The sequence below is a fragment of the Pinus tabuliformis genome, chromosome 5_1 (assembly GCF_031772625.1).
Source record: "Pinus tabuliformis cultivar Carrire ecotype Pingquan chromosome 5_1, CPIR1, whole genome shotgun sequence".
Lineage (NCBI taxonomy): Eukaryota > Viridiplantae > Streptophyta > Pinopsida > Pinales > Pinaceae > Pinus > Pinus tabuliformis.
In genome coordinates, this window is record NC_142305.1 from 448,862,286 (window position 1) to 448,881,470 (window position 19,185).

Below are 19,185 nucleotides of genomic sequence, written 5' to 3' on the forward strand. Positions count from 1 at the left end.
TAATGATAAAATATAAGAGTATTGCGGAATTAAATGTAAGACAGATTAAACATATAATAAAGAAGAGGTTTCTATATACCTTGGGATAAAGTGGATGAAAAAGACAATGAAGTTCATGGTTTAAGAGTAGAGTGGTGTCAAAATATATAGCAAAAATGATACATAATGGAGTCCTAACATCCCCCCCAGCTAAAAATGTTGCATGTCCTCAGGCAACCCCTAGTCTGAATCAGAGTCTGAGTACTGGGACTGAGCATGCAAATTACTCAAGCAGTAGCTGGAGAAGGTGGCATCTGTAGGATCTCGGAATCCGCTGTTGGTCTGCAAATGTTGCCATGCCAAGGCTTCCTCTCTGTCAGTCAACTGGTAATGACATTGATATTTGTCTGAAGGCAGCCATAAAATTGGAAAACGGAAATGATACCCGATCCAGTTTACTCCACAATGTTGAATGCAATCAATGTACTTAGGGACCCTGGATAATGCAGCTTGAAGATTGAGAGGGTTAAAAGGATGATAATCTTGTCTTTCCTTACATGACTGCTGCCAAAAGATATCATTGGCCTTCAATGCAGCAGTACCCTTCATTCTAATGTGCTGTTGACACTTAAAAAGTATTGAAGCCTGTAATTGCTGCATGTACTCGTTCATTCCTGGCTTCTGCAAGAATTCATAATATTGTGCTATAAACGTGGCTGGGCCTACAGGCTCTGGTCTAATCCACAGGAGTTTATTCTCCTCATTATGACTGCTTGCAGTGAACGCAGTCTGCCAAGTGAGCTGGTTAGACAAAAACGAAGCAAATGCTCTGATTTGTATATCTCCTGCAATTGGAATAAGATTAACTCTCCTATCTTCAGGAATGGCCTCATTATGAAGGTAGAGTTCGCACAGCAGATGCTGGTCACTTTCAGGGGCCTCCTTAAAGGTCTCAACAAATTTCTCTGAAGTCATTAATTCATATGGTCTGCCATTTGCTATTGCTTTTAATTGGAAATAAACTAATCATTCAGAAAGAAAGAGAGAGTAGTTTACAGAGGGTTTGCACGTAACCATCAATTTCCGCACTAATGAAAACATCAAGGCTATCTTTGCCTTAGACTCTCTGGCTTCCTTTTTATACTCCCTGTGCTCTTGCATTATTTGGTCCCAGCTATCCCAGTTGGCATATACATGGTTCTGCCATTGTAACTTATGCTGTCGTAATATTATATCTTGTTCTTCAGCATATTGCTTCTTCCATTTGTTCATCTGTTCCAATTGATTCCATGGCAGAGTCTGTGTCTTGGCATCAGAAGTAGTGGGTTGGGACATTGTTTCCTCTGTCTGGATGGCTGCATCAGAAGTAATGGGTTGGGATGTTGTTTCCTCTGTCTGAATGGCTGCATCAGAAGTAATGTGTTGGGGCATTGTTTCCTCTGTCTGGATGGCTGCATCAACCTGCAAAGGATGGGATATCTGTGGTTTGATTTCTTCTTCTTGCTTTATAGAGGGTCCTACTGGTTCTTGTGGAGCAGTAGGGCATTCCTCTTTTATTCCACCGGTCGTAGATGTTTCAGGGAGCTGAATTTTAACTACTTTGTAGCCTGCATCCTGGTAAATGCTGCCACACTCCTTGCACATATATTCCATACATGGCTCCTTATTTTGCATTGAGGCTACGTGTGCTAATGTATGGAGATTCAGTTCTCTTTCAAAAGCCTCTCGAGCCATGGTTAGTTCAGTTTTGTAAGCTTCTAATTCAGACTTCAGGAACTCATTTTCCTCCAGTAGAGATGTCATAGTATGTGAACCTTGTGTGCTGATTGGCTCTGTTGGAATATTTTGTTGACGCACAGTCGTAGCTGGTTCTTGTACCACAGTGGGTGGTTCTTGTGTTTCATCCACTGGGCGAGAAATGGGTTCTTGTGCTCCAGTGGCTGGTTCTTGTGTTTTAGTCACTGGTGATTTCCCACTATCGTCCTGCTTGGTTTATTCTTGTGCCTCAGTGACTGGTTCTTGTGTTTCAGTCACTGGGCAAGTGACTGGTTCTTGTGGAGCAGTCACTTCTTGGCCCATAAACAATGTCATATTATCCCGGGACACTGGTTCTTGTGTGGCAGTGCCTTCGGACGAGACGGGTTGGGAAGTTTGGGATGGGGATAAAGGTTTTAGTAGAATAGTGGCAGGGTCAGGGAAAATGGAGGTGGATTTTGTCTCAACAGTCGTTTTCCTTTTTCTTTTTGATAGGAAGGCAGCAAAATTACTGCCTTTCCTTTTCTTTGAAAGGGAGGGTTTCTTTCTGGGGACAGGGTTTTCCGGAGGGGTAAGAATTTGAGATGTAGACCTTGTCCGTGGTCTGGAGCCTGCGACTGTTGAGGTTTTCTTCTTTTTCTTAACGGGTGAGGAAGGGGGTGTTAGAGAGTCGTCACTAGGGACCGAAATAGTGGAGGCAGTTGGCTCTGCTAAATGAGGCGAGCTCGGGGTTGGGTCAACTGGGGAAAGCGGAATTTCTTCCTGTTGTTCTTCATGAGGAATTTCTGGAATGTCATGAGGACTTTCAGATGGTTGGGCTGTTTGGTCCTGCTGAGGAATTTCCGGAATGTCCTGAGAATTTTCGGGTGGTTGGGGAATTTCAGGGGCTTGTTGAGGAATTTCGGGCGGCTGGGGAATCTCAGGTGGGGCGTGCAGAGGGGGATTTTGCTGAGCAAAACCCCTCTGTATCAGCAACTGGCATAAACGGTGATGGGTAAGGGATGACATTGGAGATTTAGCTCGTTTACAATAATAAGACATGTTTTTAATACAACCAAGCAGATAATAGGGGATATTAATCAGTCGTCCATTCCTCAAGTGATTCATCAAAACAAAATCATGATTGTACACTACCTGATAACGCCCCTCACATGTTAAGTAGTGTTTGATGAACTCTGCCACTGATGGCCATGGTTGAGGAAGTGAATGCAGACTAACCCCGCGGCCTCTGGGTTCCACTTGCTCATCCGGGTGCAGAAATTCTTGTTGCGCGTTAAGAACGACCTGCTTCCTGCTAAACCAGCGAGTGCCCTCAGCTGGCAACCCTGATACCTGAACTATGTCATCCTCTGTCACTGAAATGCGAACCCCTTGGACCACTGAAAAATTGTCTTCAAGGTTTTGTGCAAATTCTAAGACTTGTTCCTGGTTAAATTCCCCCAACCTTTCAAAATATACTGTCCATCCCGCTTGTTGGAAGATCCGATAGACTTCAGGAGACAATTGAAGAAGACTTATGGAGCCGGGCTCATGTCTAACGGCCGACCCTCCCATGGCTGTAGCTTTGAGTTTTCCGCAGAGGCACCGACACAGTAAACACAGACCCTGATCGCGCTAGTTGTTGCAACAGAGGCTGCATAGTCTAAATGACGGCAGAAATAGATATGACAACGGGCGGCAGCTTGGTTCATGCGAAATGATTGTTCTATTTTTGGAATTCCCCCCCCTACGTATGGTGTAATAATGATTGGACGTGTAAAGATATGCAATCATTATAAATGAAATCCTCTCTTTAATATGATTTAACCGAATTACATTAAAACCTTATACCTTACATTTTACCTTTGATTTAATAATTCGAAGTGTCGGTTGCTTCAAAATAGCTTTAATGTACATGGAAGAATCTGTAGATTTTTTTTTTTTAGAACGGGAGTGTAATTGAATCTGGTACGTGCTGAATAATTTTCACCATAAGGATCTGAAGTATAATCGTGGAGAACCAGAAAGCTCATATAACATCAAAGAGGGATACTGTTTTGATGATAACAAGTTGCTGAAACTGGTGTTTGAGCAACTGGAAAATGAACGATACGTTGCTGAAATAGGTGTTTCAGCAACGGGAGAAATCAATAATACGTTGCTGAAACAGGTGTTTCAGCAACGGGGAAAATTAATGATACGTTGCTGAAACAGGTGTTTCAGCAACGGGAAAAATCAGAGAAATGGGATAAATGAATTAGGTCTGTGAATGGAGAAAATATTTGATAAGGGATCATTTCAGCAGTAAGGGGTGGGAAATACCGACTGAAGGAGGATATTTCAGGGATGGTGGGAGTGGGAATAATAGAAATAATGTGGGTATGGAGGGATATTGCTTTAGGAAAAAGGGTAAAATGATGGGAAGAAGCTTCTTGATTTAAAGCTTCAGATCTTCTCATGATGAATCTGTCCTCCTTATTGCTTTTTCCAGAATCTGCAAAATTCAATTGTAATATACCAATCCTTGACAGGGATTATTAGTGCTAAATCTAATCTAATACTAAAAATATAGTGCAGAAAATTAAGTGTTGTGAGGAGCAGAAGACTCCCCTAGAAAAAGATAATGAATATCAGTCATGCAAGCAGTCTTGAAATCCTCTTTAGAAACAGGGCGCTTATATAGACGGAGCCTATGGCCATTGACTAGTAGAGGTGTTTTAGCATCATCAATTGTTACAAGTCTTACTGTTCCGTTTGGAAAGACATCATCTACTTCATATGGTCCAAGCCAACGTGTACGTAGCTTTCCCTGAAAATTTTCAAACCGAGAGTCATACAACAAGGCCCAATTACCTTTTTGGAACTGCTTGTGTTTGATAATTTTGTCATGCCACTTCATCCTTTGTTGCTGTATCATGTTTGTTTGATGAATGGCATCTAATCTCTTTTCATCCAACTCCAAAAGTTGCTGCAATCTAGCTGTCTGCACATCATTCAAATCAAGATTAACAGCTAAAGCAGTCCTTAAAGTTTTAATTTCAAATTCCACAGGAAAAACAACATTTTTACCATAAACCAATTCATAGGGAGAAAAACCTGTAGTGTTTCTCCAAGTAGTCCTGTAAGCCCATAATGCCTCAGGGAGCCTTTGGGACCAATCCTTTCGGTTGTCCTTCACTGTTTTAGTTAGAATGGCCTCTAAAACTTTGTTTGTGCTTTCCACCTGTCCATTGGCCTGGGGGTGGTATGGTGTAGTCATTCTATGTTGAATATGATATTTGTGAAGGGTAGATTTAAAACCATGAGAATTGAATGGAGGTCCTCCATCAGTAACTAGCTCTCTAGGAATTCCAAATCTAGTGAAAATATCTTCAAATAAGAAGGCTAGAACAACCTCTTCATTTGCTCTAATAAGTGCTTTGGCCTCCACCCACTTAGTCATATAGTCTGTGCAGACTAATATATAGGTTCTTTGATTGGATGGAGGGTTAATGGGTCCTATGAAGTCCAAGGCCCATCTTTCAAATGGTTCGGAAACTACCTGGGGGTTTAATGGCATTTGGTCTCTATGATTGGGTTGACCCATTCTCTGGCAGCTGTCACAAGCCCTTACATACTTCTTTGCATCCTTGAATAATGAGGGCCAATAGTAACCCATCCTCAGAATTTTATGTGCTGTTCTTTTATCAGCAAAATGGCCTCGACAAGGGCCATCATGACAAGCTTTCAATATGTCGTACACTTCATCTTCTCTAATGCATCTTCGGATCTCCTGATCAAGCCCAGTATAGAAGAGACACCCGCTTATCCAGCTGTACCTGTCACTTTGTTGAACAATTCTTCTCTTTTCTCTATATGACAGGTGTGCTGGCAGTTTTCTTGCAACCAAATAATTAGCAATATCTGCATACCATGGAGAGTGAGCAGAAACTGCAAACAAATATTCGTCAGGAAAACTATCATCTACTGGAATATCATTGTCAGTTTTTAACCGTGAAAGAAAATCAGCCACCACATTTTCTTTACCAGGCCGATCTACAATTGTAATATCAAATTCCTGCAATAATAATAGCCATCTGGTAACTCTAGCATTTGTGACAGATTTTTTCATTAAGTATTTAATAGCTGAATGATCAGTGTGCACAAAAGTAGGATAACCAGTGATATAGTGTCGGAATTTATTAATGGCATAGATGACTGCAAGGAACTCTTTCTTGGTAACTGTATAGTTAAGCTCAGCAGGGGTCATATTCTTACTGATAAAGTATATAGCATAAGGAAGATGATTTTCCTCTTGTCCCAAAACCGCTCCAATAGCAATGTCTGAAGCATCAGAAGATATGTGAAACGGAAGATTCCAGTCAGGCCCCCTCAAAATAGGAGCAGTAGACAACTGATGCTTCAGCTCTTCAAAAGCTTTCTGACAAGAATTAGTCCACTTGAATTCAACATTTTTCATAAGCAATACAAATAATGGAGAAGCTATTTTAGAGAAATCTTTAATGAATCTCCTGTAATAACCAGCATGTCCCAGAAAACTTCTCACATCAGTTTGAGTTTTAGGAACAGAAAGATTCTGAATGACCAATATTTTAGATGGATCTACCTGAATACCTTGAGATGAAATAAAATGTCCAAGCACTATTCCCTCACTCATCATCATATGGCATTTTTCGGTACTTAAGGAGAGGTGAGCTTGTATATATCTTTTAAGTACTTTCTCAAGGTTTTGTAATGCCTCTTCGAAAGACACACCATAAGCGGTGAAATCATCCATAAATATTTCCATACAATCATTCAGCATATCGGAAAAAATTCCTATAACAGCTCTTTGAAAAGTTGCTGGTGCATTGCACAACCCAAATGGAAGAACTCTATAGGCGAAAGTTCCCCAGGGGCTGGTGAAAGTGGTCTTGTCTTGGTCTTGGGGTGCAATTCTTATCTGATTATACCCACTGAATCCATCTAGAAAAGAAAAGAATTTCTTCCCTGCAAGGCTGTCCAACACCTGATCAATGAAAGGTAAGGGAAAGTGATCCTTTTGAGTAGCTTTGTTTAAAGCTCTATAGTCGACGCATACCCTCCATTTCCCGTTTTTCTTAGGAACAATTACTAACGGGGAAACCCATTCACTGTCAGATATGGGGTATATAAATCCTGCGTTAAGCAATTTTTGAAGTTCTTCTTTAACAATTTCTCGTAAATTAGGATTCATTCGTCTTTGGGGTTGACAAACAGGTCGGCATCCCTCTTTAATGTAAATTCGGTGAGTACATAATTCAGAAGAAATACCTTTCATGTCCGTGTAATCCCAGGCAAATGCCTCCTTATATTCGTGCAATAACTTCATTAGTTGCTGTGTTTTAGCATCTGTTAGATCAGGATTTATGTTTAATGTCTTGCCGGGTTCAATTTCAACTGTTATGCTTTTAGATGAGATCGTGGTTAAAGTTTGGGATGAATCTTCAGGTTCAATCTTTTCTTGTGCATCAGTTTCAAAAATTGCAGTTAATTGATTGTGTGTTTCAGCAATGACAGAAGAAGGTTCACAAATAAAATTATTGATTATCTCATCCTCTGTATTGTCTTTAAGAGTTAAAGCTTGTCCTATAGTTAGAATAGGCTGAACAGCATTATCATCATAATCCATCCATATAGAATCTTCATTATTGACTACTGGCGTAGCGTGAGGATAAAGAGTTAATTGTTTTGTTTCATAACCATTAGAAATTGTCATTGAACCAGATGTGCAACTAATAAATGCATCAGCTGTGGCCAACCATGGCCTTCCTAGAATTAAGGGATGTCCCCCCAGCTTTGTTTTAGTCTGCAATACAACAAAATCAGCTGGATATTTCCAGGATTCGACTGAAATGAGTAGGTCTTCAACAATTCCTTCTGGTTTAATTGTGGAACGGTCAGCTAAGTCTAAGATGGTGGGTGTATCTCTGATTGTGTTATTCAGCTGTAACAATTGTGAAGTTTCCAGAGTCATTATATTAATTGCTGCACCTAAGTCTACCAGAACTCGGGGAATCATTGTTTTACCAATCTGAACTGTGACAGTAGGATGGCCAGGATCACCATATTTTACAGGAGGGGTTTCTCCGGTCATTAATGCAGACAAGTCTCCCATCACATGCACTGTAAGGGGATCCTTGGTTTTCCTACCAGGTTTCTTAACACAAATATCCCTTAATGTTCTGGCATAAATTGGTACATCTCTTAATGCTTGTAAAAGTGGAATTTTAATATACAAATTTTGCAATTCCCCCATAAAATTAAAAGCAGGTGTTTCAGTTGTTTTGGTTAAAACCAAACGCTCGGGGAATGGTGGTTCTGTTATTTCAACATTTTTGTTAGGAGGTGGTTGAGCTTCTTTTTGTTTCTCGGTTTCATTTTTATCTGAATCAGTTATGTCATCAATAATAGGCTCTACTATTCTTCCAGATCTCAGATGAATATCATTACATTGCATAGTAGGAAATATAGACTGATTCTGAATATCAATGACTTGCACAACTTTATTGTTGGGGTTAGGATTTGGTTGCACAGGTAGTTGGGGTCTCATTTGGTTGTTTGGCGGAGCATTTGATGGCAGAGGGAGTGATTGTTGCAATTGAGGCAATTGATTTGGGTACGGGAGTGATTGACTATTCCAATTTGGGTTCCAAGGATTAAAAGGAGGTGGCTGCTGTGGAGGCCAAGGAGTCCACATTGAAGGGTCAACAAAGGGAGGGTTTTGCATTTGCATGGGTGGGAAATTCATTTGATTGAAAAGTGGGTATTGCATTTGGTTGAAGGGGGGGTAACTTGTTTGGCCAAAAGCAGAATAATTGTTCCAACGATTAAATGGCATACCAGAGTTCGTACCTTGCCCTTTAGGTTGCCATTGTCTTCTTTGAGTTAGCAGGTAAACTGCTTCAGCTTCTTCTTCCGTTGGCTGCAACGCTGCTTTTATTCCTGGTAGAGATGGACACTGTTCTGTCTCATGATCTTTCTCACAAAGGGTGCAAATTGGTATTTTATCTCTTGGGCATTCCCTTAGTGGATGTTTGTCTCTACATTTCGGGCAAAAGACAACCAGAGTTGCTTCTGCTTCGGCCTGCTTCTTCTTAACCTGCAAAGTGTCAATCTGCGAAGCAAAAGAACTTAACATTTCGGTTTTAAATTCTTCAAGTAAATTACCTATTTCTGCTCTTGTTGCTCCTCCATTGGCTGATTTCTGCATCCTTGAATAGGTGGAATCTCTTATTCTGTTTCTTGCAGCTCCCCTAGAGCACCTTTTAGCAAGTTCACAAATCTCATCATATGATTCTTTAGATATATCTCCCTTAGCAAGCATATTTAACATATTTAGACAATCATCCCTTAAACCTCTAAGTAATATTGTTTTACGAATTTCCTTACTTATATCCGGATGATCAGACCTCTGTATGTTGTACTGCAGCCTTTCTATGTAGTCCTCCAGACTTTCATCCGACTTTTGTGCCATATTGAACAGTTCATCCTTCTTCTCTCTCGTCCGGCAGTAGTCTTGATATTTAAGCAGAAATTTTTGTTTCATCTGCTCCCATGTTGTGATTACCTGACTTCCAAGGCTCATGAACCATCTTAAAGCATTCCCTTTTAAGGTGGCTGGAAACAGCTTCAACTTTTGAGCATTAGTAACATAATCATAACTTCTGCATAATATATCAAATTCAAAAAGAAATTCGTCAGGATCTTCAGTGGATAAACCATGAAAGTTAGGTAGAGCAGACAATGGAATATTTTTCATTGTTCCTGCAGGGAGATCACTGATGGGAAATCCCAAGGTAGAGAGGGAATTTTCATCCTTTCTTTCTTCTTCAGGACCTGCACGTCCTCCTCCAAAGAGGAAGGCATCATTGTTATCTTCCATTGTTGGCCCTCCTACTGCACTTTCTCGATCGTTAGAATCCTCTATTGGTTCTTCAATGTTCTCTACCGGTCGTCCAACGCTTTCTACTATTTCCTCAATGTGTTCTACTGATCTGCTAATACTTTCCTCTGACTCTTCAGCACTGACTGCTGGTTCTTCTGTATTTTCAGGACCCACAACTTCCTCTGTTCTGTAATCTAACTGAGGGGAACGCTGGAATTTTGATTTCCGAGAACTTAATCTTTGTGATGATTCAACCTTCGATACAATCTCGTCAATAAAAGTTTTTCGTCCTCCCCAGCCCTTGCCACCTGTGCGGTTATTTTTCTTCTGGTTTCCTCGTCCTCTCATACAATCTGCACATTAAAAAGAAAAGATGAATGCTTTTGAAATCTATAATTACCTTCCCCGGCAACGGCGCCAAAATGTTGGTCGCTCTAATTGTTTTCACAATTCGAGCTCCACATAAATTGTCAACCCGAGGAGGTCTTTTTATTTCAAAGATAATAACGCACTGGATATGCTCAATTTCAAAAGCGGAATCGATGTTGTAGTAAAAGAAAGATACACACCTGTTGAATTCATCAATCTACTAATTCACACTCTACTTAATCAAAGCTGAAGTCAATTAAATTATAGCAGAAACGATTTCTCTGTTACAGCAAAGGAAAATCAATCTACAAAGAAAGAAATCATTCAATCATATCAGGAACAGGAACCTATTCCTTGGTGAGGAACTTCAGCACCTGCTGCCTGGCACTTAATCACACTGTAAGAAAAGTAACTTCAAGAGATCAAGACCCTATTCCCAGGAACAGGAACCTTCAGCACTTGTCCTCTTGTTTCTAATCACACTGCAGGCAAAAGAAAGCAATCAATGGGAGCAAGACCCTATTCCTTTATGCAGGAATCTTCAGCACATGCTCTCAACATCATTCATTCGTGCATTCGATACGTGTAGCGCTAAGAAACAGAGTATTGCAAAACTGTGTAACTAGTGTTTCAACAACAGAATTAAGGGAAGTGCAAACACATAAAGAAATAAACAAACTACAGGAACCAAAAGGGTGAATCTTGTGAGGAAGGCGGGCCCTTTCCTTCTCACAAGATTCCCCAGGAGAAAGAATTAAATCGAAACGCTCAAAAGAAGATTTTATTCATCTGTCAAAGTAACTGATACATTACAGAAGGAGACTAGCTCCAGTTCTCACACAATACTCTCCTGTAACTTACAATTCAACCCCCCTCTAATAATGATGTCTCCTCTTTTTAAAGAGGAGACATCTTTTACAATTTACATGAGAGCGAATCTTCATCATCTCGATTCTGTTTTCTTTTCCAAAACAGGACTATTCTGTTCTTTCAAAAAGAGATGCTGTTACAACCGAGACAACAAAAGTGCTATCTTCAGGATAATCCAGGTAACTGTATCTTCGTGCTGCTGCTACTATTCCACAAAAAGTTCTTCCAGAATCGCAAATTACGCATAACGGGATTTGCGTGCTTGACGGCTGTTTCAGCAACGGAGTCAGTTGTTTCAGCAACGGAGTCAGCTGTTTCAGCAACGGAGTCAGCTGTCTCAGCAACGGCCGCTCGTTCCCAACAAGGCATATAACTTATCTGCGATCTTTGACTTGTGTTAGCAACAATGCACTTCAATTAATGATAAAATATAAGAGTATTGCGGAATTAAATGTAAGACAGATTAAACATATAATAAAGAAGAGGTTTCTATATACCTTGGGATAAAGTGGATGAAAAAGACAATGAAGTTCATGGTTTAAGAGTAGAGTAGTGTCAAAATATATAGCAAAAATGATACATAGTGGAGTCCTAACACCCTCCAAAGGGTCTTCGATCTTGTGGAGATTTCTAGGTACTTCAATCCTTAAGACTTCAATGTGTTATTTTTCTTTTAATGGTTCCTTTAGTTCCTTCTTTGTTCGAGATTATTTACGCATGCTTTCCATGATGTTCCTGAAATACTTGTAGCTGCAATCACTCATGGAAAGCAACCATCAGCCTCAAAATATCTTATTATAACATGATGTACGTAGATTTTATGTTCATGCCTTATTAGTGAACTTAGAAAGAGAAAGGAGCGCAATGGAAGAAAGGGCGCACTTGGTAAGGCTCAAGGGTTAAAGGGAAGAGGCTTCAGGGCTTCGGCATGTGCTCACACGCTCAAAAGAAAGAGGCAATCAAGGTAGCGCACGTGGCACAAGTCCGAAGGATGAAGGAGAAGGCTTCGAGCTTCCCAAGTACGCTCATGCAATGAAATGGTCAAGAGGGAACATGGATCATCATGGAAGGTTGAAGGGTGGACCTTAAGGCTTTCGAGATGCGCTCATGTGCTCAAGGAGGGTGCATTCCTTCAAGTCGAAGGAATGTGCTCAAAGGAAGACTTAGTTTCTCAAAGGGCATGTTTTGGAACATGGAAGGGGAATGATGCTTGAGGAGTTTACGATGCAATTTTGGAGGGTGCATGGCACACTTCTGAACAATGGAGTATTGCTAATCAAGGCTTAAAAGTGCATCCATGCGCTTCTTGTCTTAATAGGTTCACTTTGCAACCAAAATTTGTCTAATTCTGGAAGATGGGACAAGGGGCGAACATGATGAATTCATACATAAAACCATGTCTGACACATACCAATTCATAAAGAAAACATAGACAAGCTTGAAAAAGGATAAATATACATAAAAATGCCACTTTACATACATTCCCCAAGTGCAATGAACAAAGTGTGTGTGACTGCGACCAAAAAGTGTCGTTTTGTAACAACAAAGGTGTCTTGGCCATGAAGTGCACTAAAGACATTCTAACTAGTGCGATGACACATGATAAAAATCAAGAACATTTGAAACATATAGGATAACCTGAATGAAACTTGACGACCAAAGCGACAACTAGATATGATAGTGAAATATGCTTTAAAATTTGAATGTAGTGAAATTTTCGAGGGTGTTGTAACAGCGACACACTAGGCGAGCTTCAACTTCTCTGTTTAGGAATATATTTTTAGTTAAAGGGTCATACCTTCAAGAAGTATTGAGTCACCAATTATATTTCCTTGACTTCCCCCTTTTGACCTGGTTATACACATAGTAACTCGCTTTCTTCTACTTGGTTGAACACACAAAAGATACACCATATCAAAATTGTTTCAATCTAGGAAATGGTAATGTGCATGATGAGTTTATGATATTTAGAGTATGAGTTTTCATATTTGGTGTTGCTTTGTTGCCAGCAGGCCTGGATAGTACCCAAGTGGAGTTACTTTACGAGCACAAATGTTGTTTCACTGCCAGCGGGCCTAGTGATGACAATTCAACTAGGGTCTCTTTCTTTCCTATTATTTTTGTCTCGAGGACAACTTCTCCCCTGTGCGCTGTCCTCACCTTCCTGTCCAGCATTGTGTCTTCCTACAACTCATTGAGGTATTCAGGTAGCAGGTCATCAATAGAAGGCAATTGACTTTGCTCTTCAGGGTCCTCAATCATTGAAGGTTCAAACAATCTCAAACAATCTACATTTACGACTGAGTAGATGTGCATGTAAGCTAGTAGATCAAGGCGAAATGCATTTTCACCAATCTCTTCTAGTACCCTAAAAGGTCCGTAGTTGATAGGCTTTATCTTTTTACCTTCACCTTGCATCCGGTCTTTGCTGATATATAGCCAGACTTGGTATCCAACTTGAAAATTATGCTCCATCCGATGCTTATCATGCCTAGCCTTATACTTGGCCCGGCTTTTTTCCAGCTGTTCCTGTACTGCTTGATGGATATCCTGGATCTATTCAATGAACTTGGTTGCTTTATCCACATCACTGTGCCCATCAACCATGGTATCTTTACCAAAGACAAAATCCAAAGGAGACCTGGGTGTGAAATCAAAACAGGTCTCAAAAGGAGGTCTCTGTGTAGAAGAGTGTTTGGCTCTATTTTAAGCATGCTGCACATAAAACAAGTGTTCATCCTAGAGCTTAGGATGTTTACTGAAATAAACTCTCAGTAACTAGATCACAGTCTTGTTTACTACTTCTGTCTGGCCATCTGTTTGTGGATGAAAATCTGTGCTTTTCTTTAATTTGGTGTCCATCAGTTCCCACAGACTAGACCAAAACTTCTCCACAAATCGGGTGTCTCGATCAGATACAATGGAAGTGGGTAATCTAAAATGAACCCATACATGTTCAAAGAATAATTTTGCAGTCTGTTCAGCTGTGACCTGTTTACTACAAGGTATCAAAATGCACATTTTTCTAAACCTATCCACAACAATGTATAGATAAACATGACCTTTCCTAGATTTAGGCAGTCCTCCTACAAAATCCATGGAAACACTTTCCCAAGGGTGAGAAGGAACTGACAATGGAGTGTACAAGCCTAGTTTTCTATTGCTGGGCTTGCTTTTAGCAGACATGGCACACCCTCTTACATACCTAGAAATTGTCTCATTCATTTTCGGCCAATAGCAGAATCTTTGCAACTGTGCAACCATTTTGCTTACCCCAAAGTGAGTTGATATCAGAGAAGTGTGTGCTTCCCTAATTATCTTTATCCTCTCAGTTTACGGAATGCAGAGTTTCCCACAATGGTATAAGAGTCGGTCCTTTATGTGATAGTCCAATTCTTCTACTCTTTTTCCTTGACTCAAAGTTGCATATACATCTTTAAAATCCATATCCTGAGCATATTGTTCTATTTAGCTTTCATGTAGTACAAAATTTTGCTTAAGTATGGTAGATTCATTTATAATGGGTATAGACAACATGTCTGCAACCTTGTTATGGATGCCTTTTTTATATTTGATGACTACGTGAAACTGCTGTAGAAAACCCATCCACCTGTAATGTCATGATTGTTGCAACTTAGTTTGGGAGTGTAGATATTGAAGTGGTTGATGATCAGTATGTATTACTGTCTCTTTGCCCATTAAATAATGTTTCCACTTTTTCACACTCTGAACTAATGCATACAATTCTTTATCATATGTGGGGTAGTTAACTACTGCAAGATTAAAAGTCTCAGAATGATAACATATGGGTTTGCCATGCTGTGTCAACATTACTCCCATGGCATAGTCACTAGCATCAGTTTGGATCTCAAATGGTCTTTGAAAATTTGGCAGTGCTAGTACAGGTGCTGTACTTATTTTTTCTTTCAAGGTGTCGAAGGCTTTTTGATGTTTGCCTCCCCACTGAAACACCTGATTCAATCCTGTTAAAGCATGTAAGGGAGCTGCAATCATGGAGAAGTTAAAGATGAACTTCCTCCAATATTGTGTTGCTCCTAAGAGGCTCCTCACTTCTGTAGCAGACCTGGGTTTGGCCAGTTTACAATGACTACCACTTTAGAGGGATCTATTTTCAATTCACCTCCCCCTACTATGTGACCCAAGTAGTTTAGAGATGTTTTTCCAAATTCACATTTTGAGAGTTTAACATAAATTTTTTCTCTTTTCAAAACATCTAATGTCTACTTAACATGCTTTAAATGTTCTTCCCACGTTTTACTAAAAATTAGAATGTCATCCAGATACACAATAACAAAATCATCAAGAAAAGGTCTGAGTACATCATTCATTAATCTCATGAAAGTAGCAAGAGCATTAGTTAAGCCAAAAGGCATAACTAGCCATTCATACAATCCCTGCTTTGTTTTGAAAGCAGTATTTCGTGCATGTTGCTCTGCAACTCTGACCTGATGGTATCCACTGTGCAAAACCAGCTTGGTGAAATAAATAGCTTCTTTTAATTGATCTAAGAGATCATCTATGTGAGGAAGGGGATAACGATTCTTTATTGTTATCTTATTCAATGCTCGTTAATCAATGCACATTCTCCACGAGCCATCTTTCTTTCTCACCAAAACGATTTTTGACCCACATGGTGATGTGCTAGGCCTGATGAAGCCCTTCTCGAGCAACTCCTGCACCTGCTTCTTGATTTCCACATTCTCTAAAGCAGACAACCTATACACCCCAATGTTAGGCAATGGAACATCTTGCTACAAAATAATATCATGTACTATTCCCTTTTTGAGTGGCAGACCTTTAGGTTCTTGAAACAAGACATCATACTCTGAAACAACCTTTTCTATATCAGCTTGCTGTTCAACATCACAACCCTCAAATACATTGGTTTTATCAGGTTTATTTTCCTTTACAACCATTAGTAAGAATTGTTTGCATGAAATAGTCATTCTTTTCATCTGTCCTGAGTTTATGAGGGTATAATTATTCTTGAGCTTATGAGCTCTTACAAAGTATTTGATTCCATCTTTAACCACTAGATACTTGTTATCAGCTCTAAAGAAAATAGCCTTTCTATCGTACAAGTAAGGCCTTCCTAAAACAATTACACATATATCCAAAGGAATTATGTCTAACTCAACCTCATCTACAAATGCTGACCCAAAAGAAAAATTGAGTTTGCACTGTCTAGTCACTTGTAGTTGTGCTTTATCATTCAACCATCCTAATGGGTATGGTTTCTTGTGAGTTGTAGTTGCTAATCCCAATTTCTTTACAATTGCTTCAGAAATCAAATTTACTTGAGAGCCACTATCAAAAAAAGTATCAATCTTTTGATTTTTGGAAATAACTTGAATATGGAAAAGCTCATGTCTTTTTCTCTCATTTTCTTCATCAATAACAGATTGAGCAGAATTACTAGTAGATGCTTCAAAATTCTTACCTTTTATACCTGTGGCTGCTATGGTTGTTTCATCTCCCGAGTCTGACCCCAAATATCTCTGAATAGCTACAACTGTCTTCTTCTTCTTACCCTCGGACTTCTTAGGTCTCAGCTCTGGATGCAGAATCCAACAATGATCATCATCATGCCCCTCCTTTTTACAGTGAGTGCATGAAGCTTTGGCTTTCTGTGCAGTGTTAGCCTTCCTTGCCTTCCACTTCTATTTTCTTTTCTCCTTTCTCTTGCTTACAGTGGGTTGGGATGGTCCCTCAAATTTTGGATTTCCATTCTTTCCTCTAGCCTCTAGATGAGTAGCTTGTACAGATACCTCATCTATACTAGTGGGGTTAAACATGAGGATGGTATGCCTCATGTAGCTTTGTAGACCACCAATGTACTTCAAAAGAGTCTATGGTGAGTCTAGTGAGATACCCAACGTCAATGCTCTCTTTCTGAACTCTTAAGTATACCCTTGTACACTTTTCCCCTTCAATTCCTGAAGAGTTTGCCAACTCATCATGGCCTACTGCTTGTAGGCCAATGGATAGAACTGTTTCCTGATTGTAGAAACGAAGTCACTCTAGACAGAGATGGTCTTACCATGGCTTTTCATATCAGCTTGGGTTCTACCTTCCCACCAAACCAAGGTAGTGCCTCCTAGGCATAGGCTTGCCAACAGAACCTTACTCTTGTTTGAGTTTATGTTCTGTACCTTGCAATACACATCAATTTGTCTGATCCAGTTGTCCAATTTTTCGGCATTTGGCTCTCCATCATATATTGGCAAATCAAATTTAACATCTAACTTAATAAAAGATGCTTTCTTATTATGTACAGGGCTATTAGGAGGTGTGATAAAGTTTTCCTCTTTCCCTTTTCCTTTGGAGTTGTCATGGAAGTGAGACTCATCTTCTTCTTTCTCTCTCCTAGAGCTTGATGCATCTTCCACCTTTTTCTTTCTAAAGTCTTGGTACATTTCTTCGACCATGGACTTTATAGTTAGGAAACTCTCTAGGAATTGAGGGTTTGGCCCCATAGAACTTTCTTCTAACATGGTCTTTCGAGGATAAACTCTCCCAATTTCAGGATTAGTTTCCACCAACTCTCCTTCTCCTAATTTGAGCTTTGATCTTGTGAGAATTCACAGCTATACCAACACAAGCTTGTCTAACCTTACAACCTTATGCTCTGATACCACTTGATCTGATATTCACCCTATGAGTGCCATCAATTAAAGATTATTAAACTAAAGGTATTACAGACTCATGTGCTGGTGTGTGTGTTCTGTGTCATTGATACAATGGATCGATCATATTGAAAATACATAGAAAATAAAATGGAAAGACAATAGAGAAATACAGTAAGCAACACAAAGACACAAACAATTTTAATAAGGAGTTCACCCTATTCTCCAGGGCTACGTCTCTGGTCCAGCTTCAGTGGTGGCCTTGTTTTATTGTGCCTTTCAGCAGAGAAATTACAATACATGGACTCAATATGAGTTCTCCTGAAGCAGATTTTCCTTGGCAGGGTGGTTCTTGGATCCCGCAAGCCACTTGGAGTACACAGACTTTTCTTCTCCTACTGCTCAGTCTAGATAGATTCCTCTATGGGAAGGCTTGAATCTTCAAGCTCTTTGGTGCTCGACGCTATCTGTGGTTAGCTTGGCCCTCTGTCTTTTTTTCTTGGCTTTACTATTCTCTGTGTTCAGTCCTCCTCTCCAGGTTCACTGTTCACTGTCTCTCTTGGTCGCTTGGACTCCTCTCAATTCTGATTCCAAATAAACTCTAACTAGTTTGACTATCTCTGTTCATTACTTTAGCCATTCGATCCTTATGCCTGTTCGGTTCCTCTTCCCCCTGTGTCGATTCACCTTCTACAGTTGCGCTTGGAGTTCCCTGTGTTCGGCATCATCATGAACACTCAGGGAGTGGCCACTTGTCCTCCTCTAAATGGTGCCAGCATGCTTCGTCGGTTCGTTTCTTCAATTACGCCATGGATGCGTTCTTCCTCCGCCATGGTGGTTAAACGAATTCCAAATCCCTTTAGAACGCGGCTTAATTCTCCATCAATTCCGCTTCTTTCCATTGGACACAATCTTAGCCATTCGATTTGGCCCTCCAGATCCTGGCGCGGTTGACTTGCTCGATCGATAGCACGCGATCAACGACAGTTTTCTCTCACCTCCGCCTGCCACCCGTCGATCAGTGTATGGAATCGCTCCGCTCCTGTACAAAACCTCTTACCATTCAAGGGCGCCTCGATCAAAACCACCAGTTTCCAGAGCGTGGGTCCCACCTTTGTACTTTAGTGCTTTTACCTTTTCTCGCCCACGGTCCTCTAGTTCCCCCATGCGACTGAGTGCTCGAGCTTTCCCATTTTGGCCACGTTCACTTAGCAATGCATGATTAGCACTACTAATCGCGCATCAAAAACCTCGCCCTTTTCCCATTCCGAGGCTCCCAGGGGCTACTTTGGCCTCCTGCATGGTCTCCATGGGCTTTGGTCAATGCGCTTTGACCAAGGTCCTTGTCGTTCCACATCGGCTGCCATGGCCACTGGTTCAGGGTGTTTTTGATACTGTTTTGGATTTCATTAGAGATTTGTTCGACCTGATTTAGTCATGGTTCTTGATAGTCTTTCTATGGATCCAATTCAGATCACTTTCATTAGGCACACAATCTTCATTTGGGATTTTCTTAGCTCTACACTTGGATGAATTCAATTGTTCCTGGATTTTTCTAAGTCATAAAAAACCAACTTCTTTTAAACGGTGCATATGATTGTAACATAATACAAACTTTGTCAACAAAACATAGATTAACCAATCAACCCTTCTATGGCAAGCATTGTTCTTCTCACATAG

The 19,185-nt window shown here is 40.3% G+C and overlaps 1 pseudogene; it reads right to left on the reverse strand.

Annotated features, from left to right (window-relative positions):
* The window catches only part of LOC149165415 (putative xyloglucan galactosyltransferase GT20 pseudogene), a 30,491-nt pseudogene extending 11,819 nt beyond the window's left edge, over positions 1 to 18,672 (reverse strand).
* Between the last annotated feature and the right edge of the window lie 513 nt (positions 18,673 to 19,185).